Below are 12,926 nucleotides of genomic sequence, written 5' to 3' on the forward strand. Positions count from 1 at the left end.
ATGTTGCCCAAGTTTTGGGCCCGATCCGAAATCAATAGGTGTTCCAAATTGGGCAATTCAAGTTCAACGTCTGTTCGTTCCTAATGGGAGTGGTTGGTGTATTCCATACTTCTAGCGATTGGATTTCACTCAAAACTCACCAAATGCCTCCTCCCACCACATTATGATGTTGCACAAGTTTGGGGTTCGATCCGAAATCAATAGGTGTGAGAAATTGGACAATTCAAGTTCAACGGCAGTTCGTTCCCAATTGGAGTGGTTGGTGTATTCCATACTTCTAGCGATTGGATTTCACTCAAAACCCACCAAATGACTCCTCCCACCATATTATGATGTTGCCCATGTTTTGGGCTCGATCCGAAATCAATAGGTGCGAGAAATTGGACTACTCAAGTGCAACGATAGTTCTTTCCTAATTTGAGTGGTTGGTGTATTCCATACTTCTAGCGATTGGATTTCACTCAAAACTCACCAAATGACTCCTCCCACCATATTATGATGTTGCCCAAGTTTTGGGCTCGATCCGAAATCAATAGGTGTTCCAAATTGGACAATTCAATTTCAACGGCAGTTCGTTCCTAATTGGAGGGGTTGGTGTATTCCATACTTCTAGTGATTGGATTTCACTCAAAACTTACCAAATGACTCCTCCCACCATATTATGATGTTGCCCAAGTTTGGGGCTCGATCCGAAATCAATAGGTGTGAGAAATTGCACAATTCAAGTTCAACGGCAGTTCGTTCCTAATTGTAGTGGTTGGTGTATTCCACACTTCTAGCGATTGGATTTCACTCAAAACTCACCAAATGACTCCTCCCACCATATTATGATGTCGCCCAAGTTTTGGGCTCGATCCGTAATCAATGGGCGTTCCAAATTGGACAATTCAAGTTCAACGTCAGTTCGTTCCTAATTGGAGTGGTTGGTGTATTCCATACTTCTAGCGATTGGATTTCACTCAAAACTCACCAAATGACTCCTCCCACCATAATATGATGTTGCCCAAGTTTTGGGCTCGATCCGAAATCAATAGGTGTTCCACATTGGACAATTCAAGTTCAACGGCAGTTCGTTCCTAATTGCAGTGGTTGGTGTATTCCATACTTCTAGCGATTGGATTTCACTCAAAACTCACCAAATGACTCCTCCCACCACATTATGATGTTGCCCAAGTTTTGGGCTCGATCCGAAATCAATAGGTGTGAGAAATTGGACAATTCAAGTTCAACGGCAGTTCTTTCCTAATTGGAGTGGTTGGTGTATTCCATACTTCTAGCGATTGGATTTCACTCAAAACTCACCAAATGACTCCTCCCACCATATTATGATGTTGCCCAAGTTTTGGGCTCGATCCGAAATCAATAGGTGTGAGAAATTGGACAATTCAAGTTCAACGGCAGTTCGTTCCTAATTGGAGGGGTTGGTGTATTCCATACTTCTTGCGATTGGATTTCACTCAAAACTCACCAAATGACTCCTCCCACCATATTATGATGTTGCCCAAGTTTTGGGCTCGATCCGAAATCAGTAGGTGTTTGATCGGTTTATACTTCTAGCTTATGATTTGGTTATGTTTTTGAGTTAAACTTGTGCTTTTAATCGTTTTTGTGTTTATCTTTCAGCTTTAGGTAACAATGATGGCTTTGGATATGAAATGATGTAATCCATGTATGTTAAAGCCTGATTTGGATAAAGGGATGAAGAGCTTAAAAGACAAACTCATTTTGGCTACAGCCCCCTGCCAGTCCAGTTCCGTAGGTCATATTGCAAGCTTTGTTTCAGCAATCTACACAGCTCGGATGAGGCAGCATTCTTTATGAAAGTTGTTCCAATGGGTGTGTACTATTACATATCCAAAATGCAGCCCCATTGGATAAATATGGAGTCTGTTACCTAGCAAACACAGAGCCATGCTCAGGATGGATTTTATCAGCGTGCAAAATGAGTTAGCAATTTGTTTTGGCCTTAACTTCCTCCTCCGACCTTGGATTGGCCCAAATGATATATGGCTGGAAAGAAGACATTCGGAACTTCAAGTTTGAGTGCTTAAAGTCTTAATTTGCTTAAGGGAAGCCCAATTCGTAAGCCCTTGAAGTTTCTGGTCATGCTGACCTCAGGATGAGCTATTGTTTCTGGTTGGAAGCTTGGTCATGGTGACATGAAGATGAGCTAGGGCTTCTGGTGGGATTTATTGGTGAAGTGCATCAACCAATTCAGATTTTATAATGCAAGTGTTGTATGTAGGGGTGGGCATTGGAACCGTAAAACCGCAAAACCGAACCAAACCAATCCGAAAAAAACCGTGTTGACCGGAAAAGTCAAAAACCGAGTCCAATCCAAACCGAACCGGTTCAAACCGGTTCCAGTTCCGGTTTTTCACCCTAATGAACCGGTCCAATCCGAACCGGTCCAATAGAATTAATTTTTATATATTTATATATTATATATATATTTGTGAAATTTTTTTAGGCCCAAACCCAACTATTTCATTATAACAACAAAAAGCCCAAATTTCCCAAGTCCATTGCCTAAGTCCAACAAGCCATATTTTAATATCCTAATCCTATCAAATCTCACATCACTCTCTTTCTCTCACGCCCTCTCTCTCTTTCCTCTCAGATTTCCTCAACTTACTTTTTCTTTCTTTGTTTTCTCTTCTGCTTCTTTTCCTCTCGGTTCCTCAACTTATTTTTTCTTCTTTCTTTCTTCTCTCTTCTGCTTCTTTTCCTCTCAGTTCTTTTTTCTTCTTTCCCTCTTATTATTTCTTTCTTCTCTCTTATTCTTTCTCCTCTCATTTCGTCTTTATTTTCTTTTTTTCTTCCTCTCTTTCTCTGATTTTCTATTACTCTGATTTTTCTTCTTCTTGGTTTTATGTTTCTCTCTCTCCCTCTATATCTCTTTTCTTTGCAACTCTGTTTTTGTATTTCTCTCTTCTTTTTTTTCTCTTCATTTTTTGTTTCTCTGTACATATATGTGTTCATCTTGTAGATCTGGGTGAAGTTCTTGGAGATCTGGGTTAAGTCCCAGTCCAAAGCAGGTCAGCGTCTCTTATCTCTCCAATCCCTTGTGCAGATCTGTATTTTTTTTTGGTCAACTATCCATTTTGGTGCGTTTATTTCACTTTTGGTTTCATTTGTTTCTTCTGATATGGTATTGATATTTTCTATGATTTGGGGCTGATGATGTTACTGAGGTCTGATTCTCTTCTTTTTCTTCTTTCGATTTTTTCCTGTTGTGTTTTGACATACCTGTTCTTTATTCCTGATATCATTCCTCAGTGGCATGCAAATCTTTGAACGTTGTTGTAAACTTTAGATGGGAGAGAAGCTCATTCATTATTTTTCAGAAAAAGAAAATAACATTACAACAATTGACAATTTGTTGCTCTTTGAAACAGGTACTGAAGTAGCATGGATAAAAAGAAAGACTGAAGATGTTGCAGAAAATTGAATGTGTTCTATTTCTGTAATTTGTTTGTAATTAAATTTGCTTTATTTTGTTTTGTTTTTAGGTTTTAAGTTTTATATTAATGCTTGCTATTTGTTGTTTTGTCAAAAAATTGTATTAATGCTTGATGGATTCATTCAATTTGCAGTGTGAATGTGAATTGGGCCAATCGGTAATAATTAGGCCCAAAAGGTTTTAAATATCAATTGGGCTGAAGCTTTAAAAAAATTTAAGAACAAAAAAATATTCAATTAAGTTGAAGAATCGGCCCAAACCGTAAAAACCGGAACCGAACCGGATCAAAACTGGATCGGGTTGGTCCGGTTTTGTCTGGTATTTTTGTTAAAATCCAAACCGGACCGGACCGGTGAACAGTACCGATTTCGGTCCCAATTTTGCCTGAGAACCGGTCCAAACCGGACCGTGCCCAGGCCTAGTTGTATGCATTAGTGAAGTGCATCAACCAATTCATCTTTTATAATGCAAGTGTTGTATGCATTAGCCATATTGAATTCAGATTTATCACTCCCCTCTCCCTATAAATACCACATCCATTCCACATTCAAGACACAACAAATCCTGGGATTCACAACCCCACAATTCACTCCAACCATCCTCAAACACTCTCAAAATCCCAAACACTCCAACAATCACCAAAACAACTCCAGCAAACCTCTCTTCCATTTCCCTACGATTTTCATCTTCCTTAGCCATCACCACTCACTCAAACTCATCCCAAATCACCTCCATATCCATCATACATCTTTCTAGAAGTGGGGAAGCTCTTGGAGAAGCATTAGAAGTGGAGAAGCACTTGGAGAAGCCTTGGACACCACAAGAACTTCAGAAAAAGGGTTTTTCTACTCTTATTGCATTCATTATGTTTTCTCATTTCTGTTCAAGTCTCTTTTCCATTATGAGTAGCTAAATCCATAACTAGGGCTTCGATGTAACCTAACATGAATATTCTGGGTTTATAAGTTTGGAGTTTCAAGTTTGATTCATGATTCATGTTCTTATTCATTATGCTTATAAGTTAACATGCTTGTTTGAATGATTGATCACCATTAGAACTTGTTTGTTAACTATCTTGGTTTGAATTAAGAGTATACACCATGCTTTAATTCGAATTTAACTATGAATAGGAAGAGTATGTATGGACATTCGACAACAGGGATTAGATACATACTTGGTTGTTTAAAATGTTCTTCTATGCTTAATGGGTTCCTAATGCTTAATTTTAGGTTAGACAACAAATGATCAAATTAGGGAATTAGGAACACAAGGTTAGGACCAAACACCATGGCCTAATCATACTTTAGCTAGAATCAATCTTTGAATCTGAATTAGACTTGTTACTTGAATCTTTATAACCCAGAATTGAATTGTTATGGTGATTCGAATGCCCTAGTCTCAAAATCTGTTTTCCAACTCTTAAAACCACTCTTTGTTACATTTGTTTACTTGTTGTTCTTTAAAATTTCATTTTGCTTCTTTTGTTCAACAATCACAACCACTCTTGTTTTTAATTATGTTTTAGACATAACCTCCTACTTTCTTGAATTTGGGAATCTAAGTACATAACTAGTTTTAACTTCTCAATCTTCGTGGGTACGACCTCGTACTTGTCTTGCTATACTACTAATTGCCCCGTACAATTGCGAGTTAACACAATATTAACAACAGTGTTCCAAATTGGACAATTCAAGTTCAACGGCAATTCGTTCCTAATTGGAGGGGTTGGTGTATTCCATACTTCTAGCGATTGGATTTCACTCAAAACTCACCAAATGACTCCTCCCACCATATTATGATGTTGCCCAAGTTTGGGGCTCGATCCGAAATCAATAGGTGTGAGAAATTGGATAATTCAAGTTCAACGGCAGTTCGTTCCTAATTGTAGTGGTCGGTGTATTCCACACTTCTAGCGATTGGATTTCACTCAAAACTCACCAAATGACTCCTCCCACCATATTATGATGTCGCCCAAGTTTTGGGCTCGATCCGAAATCAATAGGCGTTCCAAATTGGACAATTCAAGTTCAACGTCAGTTCGTTCCTAATTGGAGTGCTCGGTGTATTCCATACTTCTAGCGATTGGATTTCACTCAAAACTCACCAAATGACCTCTCCCATCTTATTATGATGTTGCCCAAGTTTTGGGCTCGATCCGAAATCAATAGGTGTGAGAAATTGGACAATTCAAGTTCAACGGCAGTTCGTTCCTAATTGGAGGGGTTGGTGTATTCCATACTTCTAGTGATTGGATTTCACTCAAAACTCACCAAATGACTCCTCCCACCATATTATGATGTTGCCCAAGTTTTGGGCTCGATCCGAAATCAATAGGTGTGCGAAATTGGACAACTCAAGTTCAACGGTAGTTCGTTCCTAATCGGAGTGGTTGGTGTATTCTGTACTTCTAGCGATTTCATTTCACTCAAAACTCACCAAATGACTCCTCCCACCATATTACGATGTTGCCCACGTTTTGGGCTCGATCCGAAATCAATAGGTGTTCCAAATTGGACAATTCAAGTTCAACGGCATTTCGTTCCTAATTGGATTGGTTGGTGTATTCCATACTTCTAGCGATTGGATTTCACTCAAAACTCACCAAATGACTCCTCCCACCATATTATGATGTTGCCCAAGTTTTGGGCTCGATCCGAAATCAATAGGCGTTCCAAATTGGACAATTCAAGTTCAACGTCAGTTCGTTCCTAATTGGAGTGGTCGGTGTATTCCATACTTCTAGCGATTGGATTTCACTCAAACCTCACTAAATGACTCCTCCCACCCCATTATGATGTTGCCCAAGTTTTGGGCTCGATCCGAAATCAATAGGTGTGAGAAATTGGACAATTCAAGTTCAACGGCAGTTCTTTGCTAATTGGAGTGGTTGGTGTATTCCATACTTCTAGCGATTGGATTTCACTCAAAACTCACCAAATGACTCCTCCCACCATATTATGATGTTGCCCAAGTTTTGGGCTCGATCCGAAATCAATAGGTGTGAGAAATTGGACAATTCAAGTTCAACGGCAGTTCGTTCCTAATTGGAGGGGTTGGTGTATTCCATACTTCTAGCGATTGGATTTCACTCAAAACTCACCAAATGACTCCTCCCACCATATTATGATGTAGCCCAAGTTTTGGGCTCGATCCGAAATCAATAGTCATTCCAAATTGGACAATTCAAGTTCAACGTCAGTTCGTTCCAAATTGGAGTGGTTGGTGTATTGCATACTTCTAGCGATTGGATTTCACTCAAAACAAACCAAATGACTCCTCCCACCATATTATGATGTTGCACAAGTTTTGGGCTCGATCCGAAATAAATAGGTGTTAGAAATTGGACAATTCAAGTTCAACGGCAGTTCGTTCCTAATTGGAGGGGTTGGTGTATTCCACACTTCTAGCGATTGGATTTCACTCAAAACTCACCAAATGACTCCTCCCACCATATAAAGATGTTGCCCAAGTTTGGGGCTCGATCCGAAATCAAAAGGTGTTCCAATTGGACAATTCAAGTTCAACGGCAGTTCGTTCCCAATTGGATTGATTGGTGTATTCCATACTTCTAGTGATTGGATTTCACTCAAAACTCTCCAAATGACTCCTCCCACCATATTATGATGTTGCCCAAGTTTTGGACTCGATCCGAAATCAACAGGTGTTCCAAATTGGACTATTCAAGTTCAACGGCAGTTCGTTCCTAATTGGAGTGGTTGGTGTATTCCATAATTCTAGCGATTGGATTTCACTCAAAACCCATCAAATGACTCCTCCCACCATATTATGATGTTGCCCAAGTTTTGGGCTCGATCCGAAATCAATAGGTGTGCGGAATTGGACAATTCAAGTTCAACGGTAGTTCGTTCCTAATCGGAGTGGTTGGTGTATTCTGTACTTCTAGCGATTTCATTTCACTCAAAACTCACCAAATGACTCCTCCCACCATATTACGATGTTGCCCACGTTTTGGGCTCGATCCGAAATCAATAGGTGTTCCAAATTGGACAATTCAAGTTCAACGGCATTTCGTTCCTAATTGGATTGGTTGGTGTATTCCATACTTCTAGCGATTGGATTTCACTCAAAACTCACCAAATGACTCCTTCCACCATATTATGATGTTGCCCAAGTTTTGGGCTCGATCCGAAATCAATAGGCGTTCCAAATTGGACAATTCAAGTTCAACGTCAGTTCGTTCCTAATTGGAGTGGTCGGTGTATTCCATACTTCTAGCGATTGGATTTCACTCAAAACTCACCAAATGACCTCTCCCACCTTATTATGATGTTGCCCAAGTTTTGGGCTCGATCCGAAATCAATAGGTGTTCCACATTGGACAATTCAAGTTCAACGACAGTTCGTTCCTAATTGCATTGGTTGGTGTATTCCATACTTCTAGCGATTGGATTTCACTCAAACCTCACTAAATGACTCCTCCCACCCCATTATGATGTTGCCCAAGTTTTGGGCTCGATCCGAAATCAATAGGTGTGAGAAATTGGACAATTCAAGTTCAACGGCAGTTCTTTGCTAATTGGAGTGGTTGGTGTATTCCATACTTCTAGCGATTGGATTTCACTCAAAACTCACCAAATGACTCCTCCCACCATATTATGATGTTTGTTCGGTTCATTTTTACACATGATTTTTCATGTTATTCACCCACTATTTTGAGTTAGTTCTTGACATTTTATAGCCTTTTTACTTCCTTTTTGTGTTTTCTTAGATTTTATCTTGGTTGGAATGAAAATGAGCTAAAAGTGCACTATTTGTTATAATTTCTGTTTTTGTTCATTTTCGTAGGTCAACTTCTTGGCCTGGGATCAACATGCTCCGGTACTCGGATGAGGTCATGATCTTCACGAGACTTGTTCCAATGGATGTTAACTACAACCTATCCAAATTTGAGCTCCATTGGACAAGTATTGCCCATCCAACCAATCCAGCATGTTACCACAGCTCTGAAAATCCGAACTTGGCCAGCTTTTACCTCCTTTGTGTTATTTTGATTTTCTTGTTACCATAACCCTTGGTAACAAGAAGTTACCTTAGCTTTGAGATAATTTCTGAAGCAATTGGCATCTTTGTGAGGACAAAGCTTCATGATGGCAAGGGGACAATGGGCTAAGGCTTTATCAAAGGTGGTAGTTTTATATTAAAAGGTAAAAGCTGGAAAGGAGGAGAGAGGGAGAAGAAGTCAAAGGGCAATCTGATTTGGGGGAGCTTTGCAACGGGAGAGGAGGCTATTCCATCAGTCTACACATTGAGAGCAGATTTTGGAGAGTTGGAGCTAAGAGAAAGCCAAGGTGCAGCCAAGAAAAGTGGAGAAGAAGACTTCCACCATTGATGATCTTGAAGCTTTCATCATTTTCTGAAAATCTGTAAACTCTTTCTAATTTTATTTTGAGTTTGTATTTGGAATAAGTATGAGCAACTAAACTCCATAGCTAGGGCTTAGGTTGAAGCCCTAAACATGATTACCTTATTGTTTTGATGCTTGAGTGTATGAATTTCTAAATATTGTTGATGAATTCCAATTCACCAAATTAATCTATCCTTGATGTGTGTTTTTCCTTGGTTGGCCATCTTTGAAAGCATGCCTCTTGAGATTGTTGGGATTATGTGTATCTTCATGTTTTCCTAAGCAATATATGGATGGAGTAAGAACCATCCATGTGAATTGGTTTCTTGAATACCTAATGTAAACACCATGCTATTAGGATTCTTGTGATGTTCATATTCTCTTTGAACTTAATGGGTTTTCCTTGTAATCGAATCGAAGTACGAACCATACCTAGGTTCGGTTATGAGGAGAGCACAAGTATTGTAGCACGAACCATGCACTTTACGTATATTAGAGAGAATCAATGCGTCTTGAGCCACGACCCATGGTCTTGATTGCGAACATCTTCATCAACACGTTTAGAGTTCATCACTTGAGTATTCATGAACTTTGGTAGAATTGTTTAGGGTGGATTCCGAAACCCTAGTGTTTGTTACATTTTTAATTCCACTCTTTGATATTTCATATTTGCTTTTCTCATTTAAATTCAAAGTCCATTTACTTTCATGCAATAGAAATAGGTCACTTGAACCAAATCAAAACCCCCCCAATGTGTGTGTGAGTTGTGTGTTTGATACGTTGTGTGTCTTGTTTACTGAATTCTGTTTATTTTCGTAACTGTTTTGGACTTTTGGTCCGCGATGTGTTCTTCGTTTTTGTGTGCTGAATCCAACCGTATAAAGAACGTGAAATTTGGATAAACGGTTGGAAAGTTATAGGCAAAACACTGGACAGAGGTCGAAACTGGAAAAACAGAGAAACGAATCTGCCCAAAAACGACCGGTCGTTACTGTTCAGCGACCGGTCGCACATGAATCTGCCCAAAAACGACCGGTCGTCACTGTTCACGACCGGTCGCACTGTTCGCTGTTCACGTCACTGTTCACAGGTGATAAAGTTGTGATAAAATGGCGATAGAAAATGCTGTTTGTGTTTTTGTTTAGTTTTCTTGTGTTGTTTCATTTCTTTTACACTTCTTTACTCATTTTTAGTTTCCATTTTGCATTTGTGCATTTGTGGTGTGTCAATTAAGTGTTCTTTACGTACTCAAATTAGAACTTATAGGAAGCCGACAAGTTCTTCGTGGGATCGACCCCGTACTTACATAATCTATACTTCAATAGATTCGTGCACTTGCGGGTATTTTTAATTGGTTGTTTGCACATTAATTTGTGTCCTCTTAGGAATACAACAAATTTTTGGTGCCGTTGCCGGGGAACTGGCACGGTTGCTTATCTGTTTTGTTTGAGTATGTTTAGAGTACTTAGTTTTATTTTTGTTTATTGATTGTTGTTTTATTTTATCTTGGTTTGTTTTTGTTTCTTTTTCTTATAGGAACATCCGACGAGTCACCTCCACCATCACCAATGGCAGCCGCAACTGAAATTGTGGAACTTACTATGCAAGAATACTCCAATAAATTTGGGATGGAGGAAGCAAATGCATTTGGCTCATTTCAGAATGAGTTGACTATGAATGAATATTTCCAACAAACATACAATCCGGAGTGGAGAAATCATTCAAACTTCTGGTGGACCGACAATCCAAATTTTCAACAAGGGCCATATCAACCATATCAAGGCCAACATAATACTTGTCCACCTCATGATCAACCTCAACATTACACTCCACCACAATCTTACCAACAACCTCAAGGACCGACTTTGGAAGAAATTGTTGCTTCAATGATTAGAAACACAGATAATTTCATAATGCAGAGGAATGACACTCACATGCAGAGGAATGATACCCACATGCAGAAAATGAATAAGGCCATTGCCAATCTAGAAAATCAAGTGGGGCAAATTGCTATAGCTTTGAGTCAAAGGGAAGTTGGGATGATGCCTAACCAAACAGTGATACCAACCGGGCATGAGCATGTTCAAGCAGTTACCTTGAGAACTGGTAAGGTAATTGGTGAAATTGATGGTTCTAAAAATTTGATTCACAATGTTGATGACATGCAGGTTGAACAAGTGACTGAGCCTAAAGAAAAGGATGAAAGCAACAAAGAGAAAGATAAACAAGCAGCTTCTTCATCCGAATGGATCCCAAAGCATGAACTTGCAAGAAGGGCAAGAAAGGAGAAGGTAAGTCGTGAACTTACTGATGAAGAAATCTTACGTGCTCCTTTTCCTCACAGGCTTATGAGTTCCAAAAAAATTCAACATACCAAGGACATATTGGAAACTTGTAGGAAAGTGCAAGTCAACATTCCTCTCTTGGAGGATCTTTGTACCAACAAGAGGAACTTCAAAAATGATGAAACGGTTGCACTAACGGAAGAGGTTTCTGCTGTTTTACAAAGGAAGCTCCCTCCTAAGTTACAAGATCCAGGAAGTTTCACAATTCCTTGTATAATTGGTGATAAATTGTTTGAGAAACCTTTACTTGATTTAGGTGCTTCAATTAATCTAATGTCTTATTCTATTTTTGAAGTACTAGAGGAAGACAAGCTGAACATCCATGTTCCAAATACCAATCACATGTTCAATGTCATTCCTTCTACTCAAATGAGAAGGCCACCCAATCCTAAATATGTGGCTCATCCATCTAATCCACGTATTGAAGAGCGCTTAAAATTACTTTTGAAATCTACTCACGCGCATAAAAAGAAAAGAATACGAAATGGGTTGATTAGATGGCAAAGAGATTTGAAGAAACTTCATGTTCGGCACAAGGAGGCGATTGAGCCAAAGCCCCCCAAGTGACCATAGTATGTTGGAAGTCCGGCAAAAGACTTTAAACTTAGCGCTTCTTGGGAGGCAACCCAAGGTGAACAGAGAAAGCGTTTGATGTCGTCCTAATCGCTTCAAAGTGGAGTTTCTCTAGACTCAAACTTTCTTTTATTTTATTTTTATTTTATTTTATTTTATTTTATTTTTGAGTTAGGGTTACATTTTTCCAACCAAGGTAATTAAGATTTTCTTGTTGTTCTCTTTGTTTTTCTTACTCTTTCTTTCTTTTATTTGTTTGTGTTTTGTTTTGTTTTTTTTTTTTTTTTTTGTTTTTTGTTAGTAAGTATGGGAAGTGGTTTGCTTCATGATTGCACACTTAGAAACTTGACTCGAATGCTTATTTCATTTCTTAACATGTGATTACAAATATAAACTTGAAAATGCATACATGAATTTCTGAATCACATGTTTCTTTTGCATTCTGGGGCATCTGAGGCTTCTGCTAATTGCCTATGTCTGTTCTTGCTTGTAGAATCTGCAGCAGCTCTACATGATCTTCATTCCTTTTCTGCAGCATCTCTACATGCTGGCTGGCACTGTAGAGCCGCTTCTGCAGGTCCGCCACCAGAGCTTTCAGGGCCGCCACCTCCTCACTCAGTGCCCCGCACTCTCGTGTTCTCGCCAGTAGGCGCATGCCCAAATTTGTGGCCGAGACCGCGTTGAGCACGGTTAGATTGTGGGACTCGTCCACTGCCATCTGGTCAGACCTCTGCGCCACATGCAGATGATCTGCAACTGTAAGTCTGCTGACAGTCATGCCCTCCGGCATTACTGCCCTTCGCGGCACCACCTCAGAGAAGTTTGAGGCCGAGCCATGATGGTATGAGGAGTTTGGGAAGATAGGGTTTGGAGGAGCCCGTATCTGGGCATTTGGTGGTGCAAGCGACAACTCAAGGTTAAGGTCATCAACAAGCATATCTGGGGATGCCATTGATTTTTCTGTCTGGGCTTTTTGATGGTTTTTCTTGAGTTTGCAGGTTGAAATGCAGGATGCTCCTTCTTTCAACCGAGAAGTGGTTTAAATAGACTTATTCTCATAGGGGAGCCGACACCACTTTGTATTTCCGGAGCAATTTGCGGATGAGTCAAGTTAAACAGGGAAGCATTTCTGCTTTCACTTTACTTTCTTTCCCTCCCTGTTTTCTGGTGCATTGTGTTT

General features: G+C 39.6%; 1 long non-coding RNA gene across 1 annotated transcript; it reads left to right on the forward strand.

Moving 5' to 3' along the window:
• Window positions 1–2,605: 2,605 nt before the first annotated feature.
• LOC148297702 (uncharacterized) lies at window positions 2,606–3,589 on the forward strand. Its single transcript, XR_015833017.1, has 2 exons — window positions 2,606–3,038; window positions 3,399–3,589. It is a non-coding gene; the product is annotated as an uncharacterized LOC148297702 (long non-coding RNA).
• Window positions 3,590–12,926: the final 9,337 nt, after the last annotated feature.

This window comes from Prunus avium, chromosome 1, assembly GCF_965620075.1.
Source record: "Prunus avium chromosome 1, drPruAviu1.hap1.1, whole genome shotgun sequence".
Lineage (NCBI taxonomy): Eukaryota > Viridiplantae > Streptophyta > Magnoliopsida > Rosales > Rosaceae > Prunus > Prunus avium.